The sequence below is a fragment of the Protopterus annectens genome, chromosome 4.part0 (assembly GCF_019279795.1).
Source record: "Protopterus annectens isolate FY-2018-M chromosome 4.part0, PAN1.0, whole genome shotgun sequence".
Taxonomy (NCBI): Eukaryota; Metazoa; Chordata; order Ceratodontiformes; family Protopteridae; genus Protopterus; species Protopterus annectens.
The window spans coordinates 1669857286-1669881166 of record NC_056733.1 but is presented as its reverse complement, the minus strand read 5'-3'; positions in this window follow the sequence as shown (position 1 = coordinate 1669881166).

Sequence of the window (23881 nt, the reverse complement as noted above, 5' to 3'; positions counted from 1 at the left end):
CTTCGACCAAACACACACTAGACTTTTTGCAGGGAACTCACAGATAGATAGACAGATAGATAGATAGATAGATAGATAGATAGATAGATAGATAGATAGATAGAGATATAAATATTGATACAGATATTAAGATAAATTTAGACATAGATATAGTTATGGAATGTTGGGGATATCCTGCACACAGAGTGTTAAAGAGGGCAAATTTTATATTTTCTATATTTTTGTGCAGATGTTTCTATAACTGGTTTTCATCTGTTTGAAAATTCATTCAGATGTAACCAAAAGAATCATATTCAAACCCTATAAATGCCTAAAGTGATCAATGATATTGTACTCTTCTTTTGCTTTTTTACATATCATTTATCATTCCTGTGAAAAGACAATTAATTAATAATTGCACCCTCCCCAAATTACATTCAGTGAGTTATTTAACGGTCTTAGAGGGCAATGCTTTCAAGTACTGTTAATAACAAATTTGTTTACTGGCATGGTTCTCCCATGTTTTCAGGAATCTGGAAACCTGCATTTTTCAACATATCTCATAAACTGATAAATCAATATCTTAACACATTCATCTTTATGCTATAAATAAGGTTCATTTCCCCATCACAATGAGGCATGGGACTTTACTCCCTTTTAACACATTTTGTCTTGCCTGTATAGTCTTATAAATCAAATCCTGTCTACCTCAAGTACCTCTCCTTTTTGTCTAATTTCACCATCTGCTGAGATTCTTAGCCATTCTTTCTTCAACACCAGCTTCATTTATACAATTTGTTTACTGGTTACTGTCATGTAAGTCTCAATATCCAGCTCACTGTCATCCATTCCCAGCATTTACTAAAAACCATTGCTTGCTTTCTGTCTGTGAAGATCCATAATATTTTTATAATATGCTTATGTTACACTTGACAGTAATTTCCTTGCTCAGATTGTGAGAAATTATGGCTTCAAATCCCAGCCAATCTCACTGACTTTCTGGATGTTCCTGGTTATCAAGTGGTTTGGATTTTGTGCTCTCATTTCAATGGCCTACACTCAATTCCCAGTCAGAGAATTTTAATGTATTTCCTTACCAGGAAAGCCTGAAACATCTGTTTCTGGACTCTGCATCATGTAGACTTCAGAGGGGGCTGATTTGTGCCTTTCTTAGCAGGCCTTTAATGATCCAGTGGTTATTGACCTCATTATCTTAAATAAAGCCAAACAGTGCAGCTAACACTAGAAACACTGAACTGAACCATCATTAATGAATAAGCAGAATGTGATAGAGTGAGAGAGAGAGAGAGAGAGAGAGAGAGAGAGAGAGAGAGAGAGAGAGAGAGAGAGAGAGAGAGAGAGAAAGTAATTTTCCAGTTCCACACCAGTCTCTTGGAAAAAAATTCTTCTGCAGGTTAAGCAGTACTCATCCTCCTAACTAAATATAAATCAATGTAAAAGAAATTCAGGCCACCTTGTTGAGGTAAATAACAGTCTTTATATAAGCCAACAATTCCCAATATGAGTGCTTTCATCTACAAACTAGACTTCATCAGATAAGAATCATGTTACATCTGCTACCCTTTCCTTAAATAGCATTTCCCCTAGATTAATCAATTAACATTTAAAAGGGAACTCATTTTGAAGTTGCACTTTTCAAAAATTTACTATCTCTGTGCATTTTCCAAAATGCAGCTCCTGCAGAACAATTTCTAGGGGATATATATATGTGCATATAAAAAGAAGTCAACCACCTGCACCAAAAGATAGGTTCATATGTTTATACTAGGCTATCTGCCCTAGGGCATTTATAAGCCTAGCCAGAATGTGTTTGGCTTTCGCCACCCATTTTAAATTTATTTTGCTATGCACTTTTTCGAGGTTAGTATACTGTGCCTTTGTCTAACAGTGTGATACCCGGGGTAAACCTATGATCTCCCATCCACTCATCAAGATTCCTCTTGAAGAGAGTCAGTGAGGGACTCTGCCTAACCTGGACTGGGATTTTATTCCAGAGTGAAGGGAGCCTCTGGGTTATGAATCTGTCCCTCCAGCATGTCCTATTTATTTCAGTGCTGAGGTTCAAGTCTCTCGAGCGCGTAGCTCGATGGGATTTGGATTTTTTGAGGTGCAGCATGTCCATTAATTCCGGGTTGGACATGGCTTTATATGTCAGGCACAGATTGCCTATGAACAGGCGGTATGCCACTGAGTAGAGCTGGAGTTTCTTTAACCGGGCAGCATATGGCATCTGTTTGAGCCCTTTGATCCTCTTGGTGAGGTACTTTTGGGGTCTTTCCAGTTGCTGCAGGTGTCTGGTAAGGTACATCCCAAAAGGGGCATTGTACTCAATTATGGGCCTGATGAGGGATGAGTAAAGAGGCACAATGACCTCCGCTGATCTAGATGTGAATCCCTTCATGATTAGGTGGGCTATATAAAATGTTTTTCTAACCACTTTGGCCACGTGGTTGTCAAATGAGAGATTGCTATCAACTTGGGTCCCCAGGTCCCAAATTACTTCTTCTGTACTTAATGGATTACCACCTATGTGGCAATTTGTGGGCACTTTGGTTTTGCCAAAGGGGATGACTATACACTTTTGGCATTTAGCTTGAGGCCATGGCTCTGGCACCAGTTGTCTGTTTCTATGAGGCCCTTTTGGAGGATGCTTGTGTCGGCTGGAGAGTCGATTATGGTGCCCAGTTTGCAGTCATCTGCGAACTTGGTCAGCAACAGTCCTTCCGTGTTGGCCTGTACCTCCGAGAAATATATACCGAACAAGAGAGGTCCCAGGACTGAGCCTTGTGGGACACCACTTGTAACTGGTTTGGAGTCTGACATGGCTCCAGCAATTCTAACCATGTGGGTTCTGTCCTTGAGCCAGTTTGCAATCCATCTAGTGACATAGGGGTTTATATTTAAGCTGGTGAGCTTATCTATAATTCCTAAGTGGGGTATTGTATCGAAGGCTTTTGCGAGGTCCAGGTAGGCTGTGTGGACCACCTTCCCCTCGTCAATGGCCTTGGTGACTGTTTCAAAGAAATCAACCAGGTTTAAGAGGGAGGATCTGTCCTTAACAAAGCCGAACTGGGTAGAATCCAGTGTCTGTAGGTCCCCAATATCTTTATTTATGAGGTCCATGATGATCCTTTCCATAGCTTTGCAGACCAAGCTAGTCAGGCTTATGGGGCGATAGTTTCCAGGAACTGTTGAGGCACCACCTTTATGGAGAGGGACCACTGTTGCTGTACGCCACTCTTTGGGCACATATCCTGTAGTAAGGCTGAGATTGAACTGTAGTTTTATGTTTGGGTTTAGCTCTTCTTGGATTTCATGTAGGACGCAGCCCGGGACACCGTCTGGTCCCATTGATGCTGTGTTTTTTGCTTTGGAGAGGGTGGCTCTTACCTGAGCATCTGAGATGTCAGGGGGGCAGCACTCTGCTGGGATAGATATTTGCCCTTTTGGTGGGGGGGGTTGTGCTGAACCTGTCAGCTAGGATGTTGGCAATGTCTGCGGGTTTGGTGTATTTTTTGTCATTTTGGACTAATTCTGAGCATATCTGGGAATTACCACCCAGGTTCCTAACATAACTAAAGAAAGCCTTGTGATTATCCTTAGTGTCCTGTGCAATTTTTCTCTCGAAGCTGGCCTTAGACAATTTTATGAGTGCCCGTAGTTTTTTGCTAATACCGATCAGTGATGCCTTCCCTTTTTGGGATTTTGCTCTATCATTTAGTAGCTTCCTCCTTCTATTGTATTGTTTGTTTATGGCTGGGGTCCACCAGACAGGACGTCTGCCTTTGGAGGATTGGGTCTTGGTTTTATTTGGGATCGCATGATCCATGCATTCCTGAAGGTGTTCATAGAATGCATTTATAAAGGATTCTGTGGTCTGGGCCGTATTTTCCACTGGCCCGGGGGCTTTGAAGGATTCCACCTTGGTTTTGAGGAGTGTGAAATTTGCTTTAGAGAAGTTTTTCACTGTGGTTTTCTGGGCAGGGGGTGGGGTCGGGATGTGAATATCCAGTGAGATTAGTTTATGGTCTGATCTTACCATTGAGAGATACACTTCTGGTCTGGAGCATAGAGTCCTCATGTTGGTGATGATCAGGTCCAGTATGTTTTCCCCTCTTGTGGGAGTGGTAACAAGTTGTTCCATAGCATTTGAGTTTATAAATTCTTGGAACCTTTGTGCTAGGGTGTTAGAGCTAGAGTAATGCTCCCAGTCTATGTTTGGGTAGTTGGAGTTGCCCAATATAATGGTGTTTGGAGAGACCTTCATATTTTCCAGTGTTCTCAGGAAGGCCAAGTGGGGTTCCTGGGTTTGGGAGGGTGGTCTGTAGCAGGCTATAAACTGGAAGGCAGTTTTACCCACTGTTAGTTGCACATGGATAGTCTCTGATCTTCGTGCTTTGCCACCAACCTGGAGGTGTGGGTATCTTTGATGAATATTGATACTCCCCCTCCTTTTGTTGTTCAGTCCAAGTTTTGGGGCCGAAAAGCATGGTATGAGGTATAACCTGGTAGTGCTGGGGTGCTCTCAGGAGCCCTGAACCAGGTTTCTGTTACTGCACAGATATTGATGTTCTCCATGCTAAGGAGAGTTTTGAGTGCATGCATCTTGAGGTTTAGACTTCTGGCATTGAGTAGCATTACTCTTAGTTTCTTATCCCTTGTGATACCTATGGAGGTGGGTTTGTCTCTTGAGCCTTGCCTAAAAAAGGCACTATGGGGGTAGCAAGAGCCTTTGCCAATATCCGAAAGCCCAGGGGTGACAGGTGCAAGCCATCCCTAGTGAAGCATCGTGGTTTGTTGAGCATATCATCCCAAGCTGACAGGCATTGGATCCCCTTTGAATGACACCAGTACTTAAGCCAATTGTTGAAATTGATCATCTTGTCTTCATATTGTGGCATCATTCTTGGTGAGGGTAAGATGCTACTCAAGGTCAGGGTCATACCGGCCTGGGCTACATGCTCAGAGAGCTCCTCTATGTCTCTTTTCATGTAGTCCAGGGAGGTACGTCTCAGGTCATAAATATATAAATAATGACATAAATCATGTCAGAGATGTTTACAAAATATATCTTTAGATCCAAAATTTCATTACCAAACATAATGAATCTTAGAAAATACTAGTTACTAACAAGAAAATGTGGACTTTTTTTAGATAATATAGGGCAATATAGGGCAATATGAGGCTAAAGCATGTATTTATAACATATATTTTGGTGCAGGTGGTTGACTTCTTTTATATGCACAGTTACTGTAGTAGCATGAGAAACTTACATTTTTTTTACATTTTTTTACATTTTATTCCACATCATGTACAATATTTTTTAATTCAAGGCTATTATGTTTTTTTTCCCCTAGAAATTGTTCTGCAGGCGCTGCATTTTGGAAAATGCACAGAGATAGTAAATTTTTGAAAAGTGCAACTTCAAAATGGGTTCCCCTTTAAATGTTAATTGATTAATCTAGGGGAAATGTTATTTAAGGAAAGGGTAGCAGATGTAACATGATTCTTATCTGATGAAGTCTAGTTTGTAGACGAAAGCACTCATATTGGGAATTGTTGGCTTATATAAAGACTGTTTTTTACCTAAACAAGGTGGCCTGGATTTCTTTTACATTGATTTATATTTGGTTTTAGAATTATTTGGAGTTTGTTGAATTTTTTATCCTCCTAACTAAACTTGGATGACTGGATGGATATTTTCAAATTTACCTGAGGACTAATTTGCCTCTTCTTCTTTGAGAAAGGAGATAAAGGTTAATGATAGGTACTGACATGGCATACGGGGCAATTAGATTAGAATAGCCTTCAAACTCCTAAGAATCTTATGAATCCTAGTTCTTGTCAGTTTCTGTCTAGCTTGAGTATTAGTGCAATGAAAACTGAAATATGTCTTACTAATCAAGTTGCTAACATCCTTAAGATCCTTAAGACCAGTGGCCCCTTTCCTTCTTTAGATGATGTGTTGTACCAATATCTTAATTCTGTAGAAAAACAAATTTAAATAAGTTGTAGGATGAGTTGTGTGCTAAAGTGTGCTCCTGGTGCTGTTTGAACTTTACTTTATTAGGTAGTATAAATGGCCTGAAAGTTATGATGGTCCCAACCTGCATTATTTCTCAAGACATAAACCCATTAAGTCATCTAATCGATGACTTAGCAAATATACATGTTAATGTTACATTACCTAAAACAGCTCAGAATGGACAAGTTATGAGCTAAATATTCACATGTCATTAATTTGGGGAGACGTTTTCACATTTTATCGTATGCTTGGGCTATCACACTTGTCAAAGTAATTATGGTTTGTGGCATTGGCTTCTTTTATGGGCTTGAATGGAAGCCAATTTTTTTCTTCACCAATGGAAATATGTTGGTACAGTGCCAAGCTTTCCTGTACATTAGAGTTGTAGTACTGTATAAAGACTACTCAAAGAGCTGTTCAGAATTAACTGCTAAATACAATGCATTCAGATTACCAAGGAGAGGAAAATGATCATAGCTCACAGATTGAAGGTTTAGGTAGTTCTCAGTATGGAGAGCCCAGAATAAGTAGTACAGCCATTGCTAAGGTGGGGCAAAGAGAAGGCTGCATTCAGTCAAGTTATTAGGTGATATGATAGGTACTGTAGTCGAGGAGCTGATTAGTCCCCACAAATCAGTGGCACTAAAGGGGTTTCAGCAGGATTGTGGAGCTGGAGTCATTTAAGCAGCCACAATTTAAAATTGCAGATACTTAACTGATTTGTTTGAGTACATGTGGGTATGTACTGAAGCAATTAGTAAGTATAGCTCCTTGCTACTGCCTGGAGTATTTTTTAATGTGTCCTCTAGAGGACTTTCTTCTACGTCCTCAACTTTAATTGAGGGGGCTGCTGGTTGGAGGAACTACACAGGTCACCAATTCAGCTAGCAATAGTTCTCATAAGAGGATAAAGGGATTGAACAATGCCTCCTTATAGAGGAGAAGGGTTAGTATGACTAGTTTCAAACACTGATTACATGGAATATTGGCAGGGCACCCGATTAGGAACAGAAAGGTTCCTATGAGGATGAATAAAGTAATGGGAGGTAATAATGTTTCAAAAATGAAAATATGCATTGTAGAAGTTTGGAAACTAAATTCTAAGCACATTACAGAGATATAGGCACCTCATAAGGTGAAGAGGGTTGGGAAAGGGATTGCAACTCAAAGAGACCTAAATAGAGTATGTGGGGAAGGTGAATAAATCCAAAATGGAGGCTAAGGAAAACATTATGTAATGTGTTTCTAACACAGATCATGATGAATTTTATCATAAATTCTTCAAACATAGAAAAAGTTTGTCCAGGGCAAGCTGCATTAGATGGGAAGAAATTAATGTGACAATGGACCCAGAGGGTATCTATTTGAAACATCATGATCCAGTTTTGCAAGTCACATAATACAGAGGCTGACTAGCTGAAAAATGGAGTTACATATATTAAATCCAAGATGGCCATGTGTTGGAATATTTTCTTTTCTCTGAGATATGGCAATCTTGGAGTTAGTATACATAATATACATAGTATACATAAGTTCAGGGATGCAGGAGGCTTGCCCTCCTGCAATAAAGAAGTTTCACAGAGAAGAGTGGCATTGGATGTTTGCTCTTTTCCTACATTTCTGGTCTTTTTTGGGGGAAGGAGGGATGTCAATACTCAACATTATGAGTGCTGACATTTCAATAGAGTCAGCCTAGAGAAGGGGTGAATATTTTGGAAGATGGAAATTCACTGGATGTTAAGGGAAACGCTACAAGACATGATGTTAGCATGGGCACAGTGGTGAATAGATGGTAAAACACTGAAACAAGATAGATTTCACATGTACAAGGAACTATTCTTTACAAACGCAACATATTTTTTCACTTTTTTCCTGATGCTAATGAAGATCAAGATGAGAAGGAGATGGTCAGCAAAAAGTGGAGATGGGAATACAAGAAGAAGAGCAGTCTTAAATAAGTACTTCATCTGATAAATAATCTGAAGGGAAGAAGAAGAGTTGGGGAAGTGTGGTGGGATGAAGTGTGGTGGGATGCAGATTAAACTACAATAGGAGGAAAGATTGTAGAAGTAGAGGGCAGATGAAGGAAAAAGAACATGGGAATAGAGGACATGGCAAGTGAATGATTGGGAAAATGCAAAAAGAGCTTTGGAAAGGAATAACTGATGCAAGATGGGGGTGTGAAGCCAGAGCATAGTATGAGACTGTATTTGTATGGGTCATTTTTTGTGTTAAATCAATGAAACATGGGAATATATCTCAAATGGAAATTCAGGGAATGGAAGAAGGAAATATGGTGATAGAAGCGTGGAGCGTGGTTAGCCAGCATGTGCAAAACAGACAGCTTCAAACGGCTTTAAGAGATTTCTATATACATATTATTTGTGTATTTATTTCACATTTGTTAACCAGGTCAGTTCAAATGAGCAGTTATAGTCCATTTTCAGTGGAAACTCAAGGAGAAAAGTTCCAACCATTTAAAATACATAGTAGTAACAGTAGGCATAAACAGCAAAAAAATACAATATCAGAAAAATAATAAGAAACAGTGAACAAATACTAAATACAGCATAAGTTTGATAGAGGGTAAACCTTATAGAAATGGGAATAACTTTTTTGAGGTACATGTCTCAGAAAAGGCAATAAAAACGAAAGCTATATGGATTACACAATTACCAGACAGGAATTTCAGTGGTTAGATAAATTTGGCTAAAACAGAGAAGTATGTAGCACAAAAACAGGTTGTTCAGGTAGGATCATGGCATGGGCAGATCCAGTTTGTTTGGAAGAGTAGTTTTAAATCTTTTTTGAAGCTTGTTGGTTCAATGATGTTTCATAAGTTAAAGGGTAGGCTATTCCAAATTTTAGTAATAGAAGGTTTGCAAAGGAGATTGACTATGTTAAGTTTAGGTGTATATGTTTCCAGAAAAAGTTTCTCAGAGCTATGGAGGGAGTAAGGGGGAATAGTGTGAGACTAAATTTCTGAAGGAGGGGCAGGAAGTGGGTTTGTTAAGTGGGACAGGTGGTAACCCTATCTTTGGCCAATGGGTTGGATATATTTGGGACAGCTTTATGTGATGGGTGAATTCAAGCCACTGTAGCTTGCGTAGGGCTAAGCAGTGGTAGGTTGGGTTAGGAAGGCTGGCACCAATTTTGGCAATTATATTGTAAGTCTGTTCAAGTCTAGAAAGTAAACTGGATTGAAGATCGGTGAGGACTGTTGAACCATAGAGAAGATTGGGGAGAAGATAGGATTGGGCAAGGGATTGTCTAGATTCGGCAGAAAGGAATTTTGAGTTAACAAGCCAAGTTTTAATTATTTATCTATTTATTTTTTTATTGCATGGTGAATATGTAAATCAAATTTTAGTTGGTCATCAATAATCATTCCGAGTAATTTTGTGTGAGATTCTGCGTTGATTATTATGTTATTAGGAGAGGAGATGAAGAAGTTTGTCTTGAGGTGGTCATTGTTTTCTGGAAGAAAGAAAAGTAACTTTTTTGGGGGGGGAGTTAAGAATAAGTTGATTGTTATTTAGCCATTTTTGTACAAGCTCAAAAGATTGCTGAGTATGTGTTTGAAGAAGTGTAGTAGAGGTAGCAGATGTAATAAGGGTGGAGTCATTGGTGTATTGAATAAGGGAGGAGAGAGATGTGGAGGAGAGGAGGTCATTGACAAAGATGTTAAAGAGCAGGGTTCCAAGAATGGAATCCTGGGGTTCTTCAGTATAGGATGATTGCCATTTAACTGACTGAAGTCTGTCAGTGAGGTAACTAAGAAACCTCGAAAGAGCTGAGCATAAAAGGTTGAGCTTGGCTAGTTTAGTCAGAAGTTTAGAATGTGATACCATATCAAATGCATTAGATAAGTTGAGGAATAAACATGAGACTAAGTTATTGCTGTTTCTAGATTCAGGATAAAAGGGCTGTAGAGGTACTATGGTGAATTTGGAAGCCATGTTGGGTAGGGGAGAGGAGGCCGTGTTGTTTGAGAAAGTTAAAAATGTTATTGTGAATACACTTTTCTAATATTTTGGATAGTGGGGAAAGAATGATAATAGGTCGGAAATTAGAGGGATCATTGGAGTTACCTCCTTTGTGAAGTGGGATGATGTAAAAGGATAGCTCAAAAAGGAGGAAATGGGTATAGCAAGATGGAATGGCTTTTAGTAATGTGAATGATATGGACACAAAAAAGTAGTAAAATTTTTATGAAGGTTGAGTGAAAAATGTGATCAAGGAGCAAAAATGAGGGAACCCTTTGGGTCAGGTAAGGTTCCCTGCAGATTTGCACAAGTGAGGCTACAAAAAGAAGTAGAAGTCTTCCTTACTCTAACTAACCCTTTCTATTGTCTCTGTATGGTGAGCTTTATTAATGTTATTATTATTATTATTATTATTATTATTATTATTATTACTAATATTGCTACTGTTATTGATTCATTGTTATCTTCCTATAGCATTTTTTTTTCATTTATAATAGTTTTTGCTAACTTGCTTGACTACTGTCATTTATTTTTGTCCGGGCTGAGAATGAAATAAGTCCATGTGGATCGGTACTGCACCCTGATTACCAAAGTGAATAAAGAATGAAAGAAAGAAATTAGGAACAGCATTCCAAATATCCTGTGCTGCGATATCTTTTCCTTAAGCACAGGGCCTGGTACATCTGAGGGTACTCTGCAAAAGTATTTACTTGCTTGCTTGATTCCTCCTCTTTCTTCTTGATCATGCATGTTCATCATGGCTATACAGCCTAACTCATCATTCACAAAATATGCCATCTCCAAGCCAGGTAGAGGTAGAAACAAGTAAGACAAAGAAATAAAGAAAGAAAGGAAGAAGGGAGAAAAAATAAGGAATGGAACCAGAGATTAGAGTCTGTATAGCAAGCACACATATCCAGCCTCTCCATTCTTGCCTAATATACTGGTGTGCTGCATTCTTCACCCACTCGCTGCTCTTGTTTCTGAACTCTAGGTTCATCATATGATTCATCTGCTGTATTTACTCTGAACAGCCTCTAACTCTGTGACTAATCCACCATCATTTATTTAAGCTATCATCTGTCTGGCCTCTTAGGCACATACTCATCCAGTTCATCAAGGTTATCCCAGTCACCTTTACTGGACCTCACATTGCCTTGACATGGTGATGATTTGCTATGTTGTTTAAGCATTTGCCACTTGCCTTGGTGTGCCCAACAACTGCATTACCCACTGGGTCTTCATCTTTCACCTTGTCCTCTATAACACTTACTTCTTCCAGGTTAATAACCTATGAACTCCTTTCTCATAACATCCCACAGCCTTATCCAGTGAATGCAAGTATTTATGGTGTCCTTCCAGGATATGGTCAGCTAAGCAGGAAACCTCATTTTGGCAATAGCAGCATCTTTTTCTATGATTGCTACCACAAAAAGGAGGGAAAAAAAGTTGAACCTGTTTGTAGTGACTCTGTTGTGCAAGTCCTCCTTGATGTATACTCTGCCCAGACATTTCCAAACCTTTTTCCATACTGCATGCTTGGGTCGTCATTATCTGATGTATAGGTTTCACAGGAAGCCATTTACCCTGTTGTCTATGTGAGTAAGCTAAGCTCTGGCATACATTTTAATAGTAGCAATAGGCAGTTCCTAACAATGGTAATCACATTAGACCCTTCCCTACTCATTTCAGGAAGCCCATTATTATAAAGTAGCATGGCTATGTTTGAGACTTGACTTCCTAGTCACCTATTGTTTCCATTAAAATTTCATTCAACAACATAGACATATTTTTAGTGTGGCTCAAAGGTAGTAATTTGATTTTGTCTAAGCATATTCTAATTTTTCTCAAACTTCTTTAATCTCCATCCTCAGGGCTGCCAGTGCCAGTTGATTTGTTAAGGGTTCCTCCTTCTTTAAAAACCACATCAATCTTGCCTTCTATGGTGGTATACCAAAGTAAGTCAGACCCAGGAAATGGTCTCCTGTAGCCCATGCTGGAGTCAAACTTTCCATGCCATCCACAACTTGTATTAACATATATACCAAATGTGTGGCAGCAAAGCAGTAAGTGAAATGTGAAAAAAGACACTAGCAGTACTAAGAGGTTGGGTACAAATAACCAGATCTTTGTAAGCAATAGTAATGCATTAATTATTGATAGACAGTAAAATAATAATAATAATAATAATAATAATAATAATAATAATAATTATAATATCAACTCATTCAAAGAGCAAGCAACAGAGTTTAAGATATCCAGAAGTAGGGCATGGTACAAAAATATTATGGAAGAAAAGGGACTTAGTAAACATATGACTACAGATCAAGAAAAGATAGAAAAGAAAAATAGGTATTAGGCATGTGTTGCAGGTAATGAGATGGGGGAACATATAAGTAGTTTAAAGAATTTCATGGGACTCAAGTGTTACCCAAAGAAGATTGATGGACATACTCAGAAGGAGGGGAACATTGAAAAAAGAAATAGAAAGGAGAACCAAATGGAGAAAGGGGAATAATTCCATGTGATAAATGGGGAAGGGAAGCTAAGATTTAGTACCTGTTAATGCTATAGCAAGGGCAGAATAGAATAAGGAAGTAAAAAAGAAAGCACAAGAAAAGGAATTTTGTAAAACAGATGAAGGGAAAGATACACAGAAGAAGAATATGGATCTGAGAATAATGCATGGAATTTTGAATCAGAAGGCCAGAATTAGACTCAGGTGTTTTCAATCTCTGTGCAGATTATAGAGTGAGACCAAGAAAATAGAAAAACAAATGCCTGGACCATGGAAGACAAGAGAAGACTGCCACCATGCCCATGTGTTGATGCTGTAAGTGAGCTAAGGCTATTTATAAAGTTACAATGAACATTTCTAAGCAGGAACAATTGGAACATGGAGAAGCAACATTAAGAAGGTAGGAGGAGACAAAAGATTGACAAGATACTGACTTATATAAGCATAACTGTGTAAAATTAATTCAAAAAAACAAAAAGAAATTAGTGAATACTGTAATGTCCTATTAAGTGGAACTCTGATGTGATTGATTTGTAAAATAGTACCAGGGTAGAAACTAGAGAAAAAATGGAGAATCCTAAAGAATGTTGGAGAAAAGTATTTCAGTTTTTACATAAAGATAGAGCAGTTTAAAGGGTAAGGTTAAGGAATTATTCAGTAATGCAACTTGGGATAAAAATTCGTAAGGACTAGTTAGGGGATAATAGGTATATAGATATTCCCCGGGATTCATGAAGCTTGCGTCAGGCGTAGGCATAGTGTCGGCAATCTAACGACAAATATGGCCGCCAAGCAATTCAGGTATGAGCTGTTTCCATGTGCACTACCAGCATACGCCACAGCTGTGCAGCTCCCGGTGCATGTATGCTAATTACCTTATGAGATGCAGTGTAGCATGCAAATGAAGGTATATAGCAATTCATGAAGTGGTGCAGGTGTAGCATAGTCATGCAGAAACGTAAACCAAAAAAATGGTTTACATTTTTTCAAACATAAAATCGGAGCCATGACAGCAGACCAAACTCATGTATTATACTGTTAATCTATGCCAAGGGCTAAATATATAGCCATTGGCATAAAAAAACATGCACAACACATAAAAAAGAACATTTAATGTCATGGCCACACTAACGCAAAGTAAAATCGCAGTGCAACGGGATCACAATGAAAATATATTTATACGTAATAAAACTGTAATGTAACACATTTCATGAATTCCCCATAATAGTCAATGGCATGCATGCTACACCACAATCATGGCGCAAGGGTTGCTAAGGGTCTGTGACAGTGTTCTGCGCAGTAACTATGAATTAGTAGTCAATGCCATGCAAATGAGACAAGTAATACTGAATCACAAAATCCCCGCCAGCGTAAGAATGTACCACACAGCATAGCAGTACAACACAGAGGTGTGGCCTGGAGATAAAGATGACATCAAGAGAGTGGTGTGCCACCTTAGCTGTAAGCACATTGGAGCATTGCTAATCTGGGTTGCCTATTGCTCGGCAAAGCCGCCGGATAGGGGTGTGGAAGTAGCCATTTGCTTAGCTGTGAGCATACAAGGTAACCGAAAGTGCATGTGAATGAGGATGAAAATGTGCTGGAAACCCGGTAAACGGCTGTGCACGGAGCGCACCACAGCTGAAAAAGGAAGGATAGGTGAAGACAATAAGAAAATGCTGCAGCATGGTAATTGGAGTACAAATTAATAATTAACACATAGGAACTCACAGTGGGCCATTGACAACAGCTAACAAGGCTGATAGCAGCTACCTGCAGAACAGGAAAGGGGAGGTGTTGTACTGCAAAGAAAAGAGAACTGTCACAGCAGAACAAAGCAAACTTGCAGTAGATCAGCTACATAACAAATTTCGCTACACAAGCCTGGGTTGGGAAAGTACAAAACAAGAAAGCTGGCAGCTGGATGCATGCCTGACAATGGGAGGGGAATCGGGTTGAAAAGTGAAGTAAAAGGCAATAGATGAATCATGGCAGCCAAGTGTAATTCAACGCGAAAAGCCCAACAATAGCAGTACCTGTTGTAAAACCCATAATTAAGATACCCTGCAGCTGGAATTGCACATACACACCCAATTACACCAGCAGCATCCATTGCACAATAGTATAAAGTGAGAAAGCACCTCACACACACTTGTGTATTCCCAGACACTCTGCACCATTGGTGTATACAGACAGGAAACTTTTAATATGTACATGTTAGGGGCTGCCATAGCTTTGATTCACCAGCATGTGTTGGAGACTAATGGTGGTGTGGAGGATGATGCTGACAACCATCTCAGGCACCGGAGGAGGAGAAGAGTGTTCAGACCCAGGGTAACCTGCCAGGGGCTACATGATCTGGAGATAGTAGAGCGTTAAAGGGTGGACAGGGACACCATACAGCAACTTGTTGAGCTGTGCCGGCCATGCCTTAGAGCCAGAAATAACAGAGGGGAACCCATCCCGGTGGACATGAAGGTATGTGTAAGCCTGAAAATACTAGCCACAGGTACCTTTCAAAGGCCAACTGGGGATATCATGGGGATCTCACAGGCATCAGCATCCAGGGTACTCCACCATTTTCTGGATGCCATGTTACCACATACCAATGAGCACATATACTTCCCCCGAATGCAGGAATAGTTGGCCAGCAATATGTGTCTTTTCCACCATGTGGCAGACTACTCGGAGGCACTGGGTGCAATATACTGCACGCGCATACTCATCAGGACACAACCCAGTTAGCAGGGTAGGTGATACATAAACCGTAAGGGATACCCTTCCATCAACTGCAAGGTCATGTGCAATGCCCAGGGCATTATCATGGATGTGTGTACTGGCAGCCTTGGAAGCTATCACGACTCCCACATCTGGCATGCCTCGCAACTGTATCAGGTATTTGCCAGGGGGGACATCCCATATGGCCACCTGGTGGGGGATGCTGGCTATGCACTGGAACCATGGATGATGGCTCCCATCAGAAATGCACACACACCCATGCAAGAACGCCATAATGAGGCACACGCAGAAACCAGAATTATCATAGAGAATGTGTTTGGGATGCTGAAATCATGGTTCTGTTGCTTGGACATATCTGGTGGAGCCTTGCAGTACTCTCCAGGCATGTGTAACCACATCTTCATAGCATGTGCCATGCTACACAATATGATCCTGAGGAAACAGCTGCAGCAGGGACAGAATGGTGAAGGCCCTCACAGCCCACCACCATTGCCAAGGGCCCCACAGGCACAGAGGGACTCAGACCACGAACACCCTGTGACGGCCCCAGTAGGCAGAAGGAGGCGTGCCCAGTATGCCCATGCCTTGGCAAAGAGGGAATGTATAGCACACACACTGACAGTGTAGGCACCTACGCACTGACACACTTCTCCACCTGCACACACAGCAAACATGGATGGCACACACACACAACCACCTGTAAATTGTCATGTATAGATGGTCTACAGTGTCCATCCTACATAGGCAGCCCTCAACTATTGTACACACAATGGCCATTGGCACAAGGTAAGTCAATACCTGAACAGTAAATTAAACTATCAGCATGTGTCGATACTGTATGTATAGATTCATAGGTACATAGGTAGGTACATGCCTAACTGCCCAAGGCCATTCATAAGCATAGCCAAAATGTGTCTGCTGTCGCCACTCCATTGATTAACTAATTGTCGCTCTGTGGAGCAGAGCCAATTGTGGGATCCCTGGGGTGTATCCACTGTTCCCCACTCACTCTGCAAGGATTCCCTGGAGTGTTAGTGAGGGGCTCCGTATAATGTAATCAGGGATGTAGTTCCAAATCATGGGGAGTACCTGTGACAGGAATCTGTCAGCATCTTCCAGTTATGGTTGTGGCAAGGTGTAGCTCATTACAGTATGTGGCTCACTGTGACATGGATTCCCATAGGTGGAGCATATCCATTAAGCCTGACTTGGACACGGCTTTGTTGGCCAGCAAATATCATCTCTGAGTAACCGAGATGCCACTGAGTAATGCAAGAGTTTATGCAATCTGGCAGCATAGGACACATGTCTAAAAGCATTATTCCTCTTTGTGAGGTATGTTCGTGGCCCTTCCAGCTGTCGGATGTGTCTTCTGAGGTACATCCAGAATGGGTTATCATACTCGATGATGGGATTGATGAGTGATGAGTAAAGGGGCACAATAACCTAAGTCTGTTTAGATGCGAACCCTTAAGTAATCAGATGGCCTACATAGATGAATGTCTTAACTACTTCACGGATATGACTGTCAAAGGAAAGATCACTATGTAATGTAGTCCCCACATACCCATTACATCGTCTGAATTATAGTGTCTGTCCCTCATGTGTTAATATGTGTGTAGTTTCCCAAAATGGAATGACCATGCAGTATGTGGTCTTTACCTGGAGGCCATCACTCTGACACCCTGTGTTGGTCTATGTGAGGCCCCTTGAAGGACGTCTGTGACAACTGGACTGTCAGTTATAGCTCCCAGTCTGCAGTGATTGCCAAACATGGCCTGCTGTAGTCCACCTGTGTTAGCCTGTACCTCTGAGATGTATATGGCAAACAGTAGGGGTCCCAGGACTGAGTCCTGTGGGACACCAGTTGTGACTGGTCAAGAGTTGGACCTGGAGGCTGCTAGGCTTACCATGTGGGTTATGTGTGTAAGCCTGCTGGCAAACCAACCTGTGATGTATGGGTGTATGTACTGGCTGGTGAGTGTAGAAATAATACCTGAGTGGGGAATGATGTCAAAACCCTTGGCGAGGTCCAGGTAGTATGTGTGAACTACCACACCCCACACCTAAAGTCCAGGTGACTGTAAGATGTCAAACAGGTTCAGTAGGCATGATCTGCACTCAGTCAAGCTGACCTGGGTGGGTGAAGTGTCTGGAGGTTACCATTGTATATGTTAATGAGTGCCATGAGGATACGCTCCATAGCCGTGCAGATTAGGCTACTCAGGCTTATGGGGTGGTAGTTACCATGGTCAGTTGTGTCACCACCTTGGTGGAGTGGAATAGCTGTTGCCATGCACCAGTGAATGGTCATGTAGCCTATGTAGAGGCTGATGTTGAATTGCTATATTAGGTGGGGGGGGGTCACTTTGTCTTGTAGTGTCTGCAGGATGCAGTCTGGGGCACCATCTGTCTCCATTGACGCTCTGTCATGCCATTTGAAAGGGCCATTACCACCTGTATGTCTCAGATGTCTGGGATACCGTACATTTTGGGTATTGTTGTGGGCCCTGTAGGGGGTGAAGCTTGCTCCGAATGTATCATCAAGTGTGTTGGTGATATCAGTAGGGTCAGTATACTCATTGCGATATTGCACCAGCACAGCGCAAATCTGTGTGTTACTGCTTACATCCTTGACATAGCCAAAGAAGCCTTTGTGGTCATATTCCAAATCCATGCCTATTTACCTGTGGATGTCAGCCTTGGATGATTACATGAGTAACATAAGTATCTTGCTAATACTGGTCACGGACGTCTGCATGTCTTGGGATTTGCTGTTGTTCTGGACTATGTTCCTACTTCTGTTGTATAGTCTGTATAATGCAGGGGTTCAGCAGACTGGTGTCCTTGTGTAGGAGTAGTGAGTCCTAGTTTACCATTGATGGCACGACCCATACATCTTTGTAGGTGCTTATAGAGAGCTTTTGTAATTCTTTCTGTATCTTGATCAGTGTCATCCCTGAGTGTGGGGGCTGTGAACCCTCCTACCTCTGTCATTAGTACTGTGAATTTAGCTGTAGGAAAGGTATTCACTGTGTGTTCCTTGGGTGGGGGAGATGGTTGGGAGTGGAAATCATTAGTGAATAGTTCATGATCAGATCTAAGCAGTGACTGGTTTACCTCTGCTGTAGTGCACCTGTTGCACATGTCACTGATTACCACTTCTTGTATGTGTTCACCTCTCGTTAGTCCATCTACCAACTGATACAGGCCATATGAGGTAAGAAATCCCAGGAAGTGCTGGGCCTGGAAGTGAATACTTGAGTAGGTTATCCAGTTAAGTGTAGGGTAGCCGAAACTGACCAATCACAGAGTGTCTGGTAGGACTGTCATGTTTACCACTGTCTCCAGATAGTTGTAGTGGTGCTCCTGGGTCATGGAGGGTTATATGTAGCAGCTCATAGTTTGCATTGCAGTTGTGGCTGATGTCAGCTGCACATGGATGATCACAGATGTATCATGCTGACCCACTAACTTGGAGGTCTAGGTATCCCCAATGAATATGGATACACCCCCTCCATATCTGTGCCAGTCCATGTTCAGTGGCTGAAATGTGTGTTATGGGTTGTTGTCTGGTAGTGCCGTTGTGCTCACAGGAGCCTTATACAGGTCCCAGCCACAGAACAGATGTAGATGTTGTCCATACTGAGGGGTGCTGTGAGTGCATGCATGTTGTGAGTACTACCCATGGTGTTGAGTACCCCAACCCTCATTGATTCTGCTATTGTGCAGTTCATGGAGGTGAGATTCACCTCTGAGACCTGCCTAAAAATGGCACCATGGGGGTGCCAATAGCCTTGCCCAGCATTCCAAAGCCTTAGGCTGACACATGCAAGTTGGTATGGCATTGTTGCAGGCATGTATCCCATCTGTGCGTGTATCCCATCTTTCCTGTAGGTAACCTGGTAAGCAATACAAAGCCTGAAACCTACACATGTCCCTAGCTTCCAAGATAGGCTCTTGGAGTGATTATGTATCAGTAGTCTATATGCTATTTCTGTACTTAACTGTTGTCTGACTACATGGTGATTTTAAACTGTATAATGTGATCGGAAAATTCTGTATAATCACATATGACGTTGGAGATGGCCTGCACTGTAGAGTTTCACAGATAGGTAGTAGGCTATCTGCCCAAGGGTATTTAGAAGCATAGCTACAGTGTGGTGGCTTTACCTGCATCATTGATGAAGTAACTGATCCTCTGTCAAGCATAGCCAATGAAGTGATTCCAGGCAGAGTTGCTGGAAGCTATTGAAGACTGGGTAGTAGGAAGTAGGGTGATAGGGGCACATAGTGATCTCAAAAGGGCATGTTAACATGACAACCCAACAGCATTCAATTTCCCCAACAGGTCTTGTAGCTATAAAACTGGAGTGGCTCCCTCACACACTGGCTGTATGTTTCCGAGACACATGATCCCAGGGGTGTATATACTGTTGGCCAGTCACACATCAAGGTTTCCCCTGAAGTGTGTCAGTGAGGGGCTATGCCAAATGTAGTTAGGATGTTAATGTATAGTCTCTCAATTCATGTGTTATGTCGGTATTTTGAGAAGCTCACTGGGTGTGGGTGGCTCCGCCTGTTGTGTAGCCAAGTTTACACATAGGAGTCATGTACATAGGAAATAGGCAGAAGGAACGTTAATGTCAGTAGTGTAATGGCTACAGCATTTGCATAATATCTGTGCTGTCCTGGTTCAAATCCCAATAAAGTCAGAGATGATTTACATATTACATAGTATACCTTAACCACCGCTTGCATATATAGGTAGTATTCCACAGAATAATAAACATTTGGAACACACAACCGCTGAAATGTGCGTTAATCACCCTTACACTACTAGTGCCTGCTCTGAGAGGTAAAATGAGCACTGCCAGGATTAGAACACGCAACCATGTACTCAATCTTCACAATACCCTACCACTAAGCTACCTGAGATGTACCAATGGCAGTTGTGTATTCTGACAGGTTAAAACACAAAAGGGAGGAATGTGTGGAAATAGGACAAACAACCATGTACCCAATGAAAGGTGTATGCTATATATTGAAAAAAAAAAAAAAAAAATATATATATATATATATATATATATATATATATATATATATATATATAAATATATATATATATATAAATATATATATATATATATATATATATATATATACATATATACATATATATATATATATATATATATATATATATATATATATATATATATATATATATATATATGGTCGACAGTTCATTTGATCGATAATATATATATATATATATATATATATATATATATATATATATATATATATATATATATATATATATATATATACAGAGAGAGAGAGAGAGGGAGAGAGAGAGATATATGTTGATATATAGGGATATACATATATATGTAGATATATAGATAGATTAACAAAATCTACACAACCATGGAGGTACATATAAATGGGATACCTACCAAATACCGAATGCTTTAATACTGACGTGCGTAATCATGAGGCTTAAAGACCGAAAGACCACAGTACTGAAATACCAGAAGCGCGAGGTTTAAAATCCCGATGTTAAGGGAATTTAGTTAGTGCTTCTGGTGTTCTGGTTCTGGTAGGTTACTGTTCCTGGGGGACTGTAATGTGTGGGTGTGGGTTTGCTTTGTGCATCTGTATGTGTGATCTCGGAGGTAGAATATTAAAGTAGGGGGGTGTGGGGGGTTCAGTCACCCACATGGGGGGTATAGGGGGGCTTGCCCACCTACTCATACGTAGTGTAGGATGGTTTGTTTGGATGTGGTGGGTAGCAGTGTGTGTGTGTGTGTGTGTGTGTGTGTGTGTGTGTGTGTGTGTGTGTGTGTGTGTGTGTGTGTGTGTGTGTGTGTGTGTGTGTTCCATGTTTGTGTTACTTTTGTGAGTTTGACTGTCGAGAGTTTGAGTGTTCGGTAATTTGGGGTATGGGAGTCTGGCTGGTAATGTGGGCGCCAGAATTGTGTGCGTTTTGGATTCCATTGGTATCTCGTATACAGTGGTTGAAGTGTTCATATATGAGTATAACATGGACCATAGCAATCACACATTCTGCCACGACAAAACTTTATGAACAAAGGATATGGAGAGTATATGCCTATACACTATTACAAATATGTGCTATGGACATGAGCCAAAGATAGGGTTACCACCTGTCCCACTTTGCAAGGGACAGTCCCTCTTTGGGCAGTTGTGTCCTGACCAAAAATATTAAAAATGGCAAATGTCCTGAGATTGTAGGACATAATTATGTCCCATATGTAATGTAATAGTTGCATAAAATATTTATTTCTGTATCTAAAATACCTACTTGTTACAAGAAACAGGATAAGCAACAAAACTGCGACAAGAATAAGCTTATATTTAGGCAAAAAAGGAATGTTCTATCCTTTTACTGACCATGGGTTTGTGTCATCCTGTAAAATCTGATGTGTGTCCTGAAAATGTCCCACTATGGCCATTTGAAAAGGTGGCAACCCTAGCCAAAGAGGGTTAGTCACCAACACAACTCCAATTACTGCAAATACCTATGACAGAAATACACACACACAGCTTTCATGTAGCAACACTTTATTACATTCTGATGTTTTTCCGAAAGGATTCAAGGACTAACATCACCTGCATGCTATACAGGAACCAATTAACAGTGCCTTAATGAATCAGCCTGCAATTACCCTAGTATTAGTCCAATAAAGGATAGGTGTTCAAACAGGGAAGGAACCCTCACACACATATTGATTATGTATAAAAGCAGTTCCTACACACCTGCATCTGCTATGTACACCCACCATCCCCCCCATATCCAAACCAAATAAAATACAAACTGTAATTACATCACAAATCATTCACTTACTGTACGAGATCTGCAGGAGCCTTAACGTACCTTGTCAGAGACACACTAACATGGCCCTATGTGAAATAGTTGCTGTTATACAATCAAACAGCTGCTGATGTTATAGAGTTTGTTTGCACTAATCCCCTTTCAGAGGATTGTGTGTACAGCCGGAAGTGTTACCAATTACTGATTAACAGCGCAGTATGATACACATGTACACCAAACCAAAGATGTCTGGTGAGTACACTGTAAACCACCAAACATTTCATGCATAGCCATAGAGCCTTGAGCTGCTCAAACATCCTTGTCAGACTGAAACCTCTGCAGAAGTATCAGGTACAAACAAACCCTGCATAAGTAGCAATGTTCTGAAATATAACAGCTGTACTCACATGTAGAACAACATCTTCTAGTCATTACACACAATCCACAGGAGTCATGAAGCTAATATATCTCTGTCTGTCTCCATATAGCTGCTGCAATACATCACAAACAACACATCCAGGCCGTCTTCATTGAAAGTAAGGCAAAGGGACGACGCCCATGTGGAGTACTCAATTATACACCACTGTTGCCATGATATTGGCTAATGGAGTAGCTGCACAGCTGATGTGCATGTAATTAACTACTTTGGAGCACCAACTGGTGGTCAGGATAGCACATATTACCAATATTTAGCTATAATAGGATGGCTTGTCACACATTCAAACCATCTGTATATACCAGGAGAACATTACAAAGAAAATTGAAACACAAACTGAAAAGGATTGAAATAACAGTCAACGACACCTCGCATTACTAAAAAGGTATGTAGAACACTCAGTATGTCTGTGTATGTATTACCTGTTCTGTAATAATTAAAGTTTGCGCAATGCAGATAGTGGAAACAGTTATCTTGTAGTGATGTATTGCTGAGCATAGTAAAGCTTGTAGTATTTATGTGTGTACTGCTGTAGGTCACAAGGCAAACACCGCATACACCACAAGGAATGCTATATAAGAGCTTTGAACCCAACAATTCCTCTCCAGCTGCTGTCAGTGGCAGGGTTGGTCCAACAAGTATGTTCTATAACAGGGGATAGTATATGTTGATATATTGTTAACAGTAGGCATAAGTATGGGTGTATTACTGAGCATAACATGTCAAAGGTGGGCCTACTGTGCAATTATGATTTGCATTGTGGGATATTGTGCCAATAACTGTGTAATGTACAGTATTGTAGGCAGATATGTATTACATTTTACATAGCATTACTGTTATGTTAGGCAAACATTAGTTATGTCTATTGGCATTTACAATACACAATAACAGGATACATATGACTTGTAGTCAGCCAACAGTTTATCAGCATGATAGCAAAGTAAAATGGAAGACCTAGTTAACTATCCATGCACATAAGACACGTAATAAGTTCAAAGGTAGGTACTAAGCTGTCTGCCCAGGGGTATATATAAGCCTAGCTAGAGTGTGTTGGCTTCCGCCACCCCCTTAGGTTAGTTCCCTGTGCCTCTGAATAGCAGAGCCATTAGTTCCCTGTGCCTCTGTCCAGCAAAGCCACTGCAGTGATCTATGGTATACATGTCTGTCTCCCATCCACCCATAAGGTTTTCTCTTGAAGAGTGCTAGTGAGGGGCCTTGTCTGATGTACATTGGAATCATGTTCCAGAGCATGGGAAGTCTCAGGGTCAGGAATCTATCCCTCCAGCACGTCCTAGTTATTGTTGTGGTTAGGTGTATATCCCTAGAGCATGTGGCT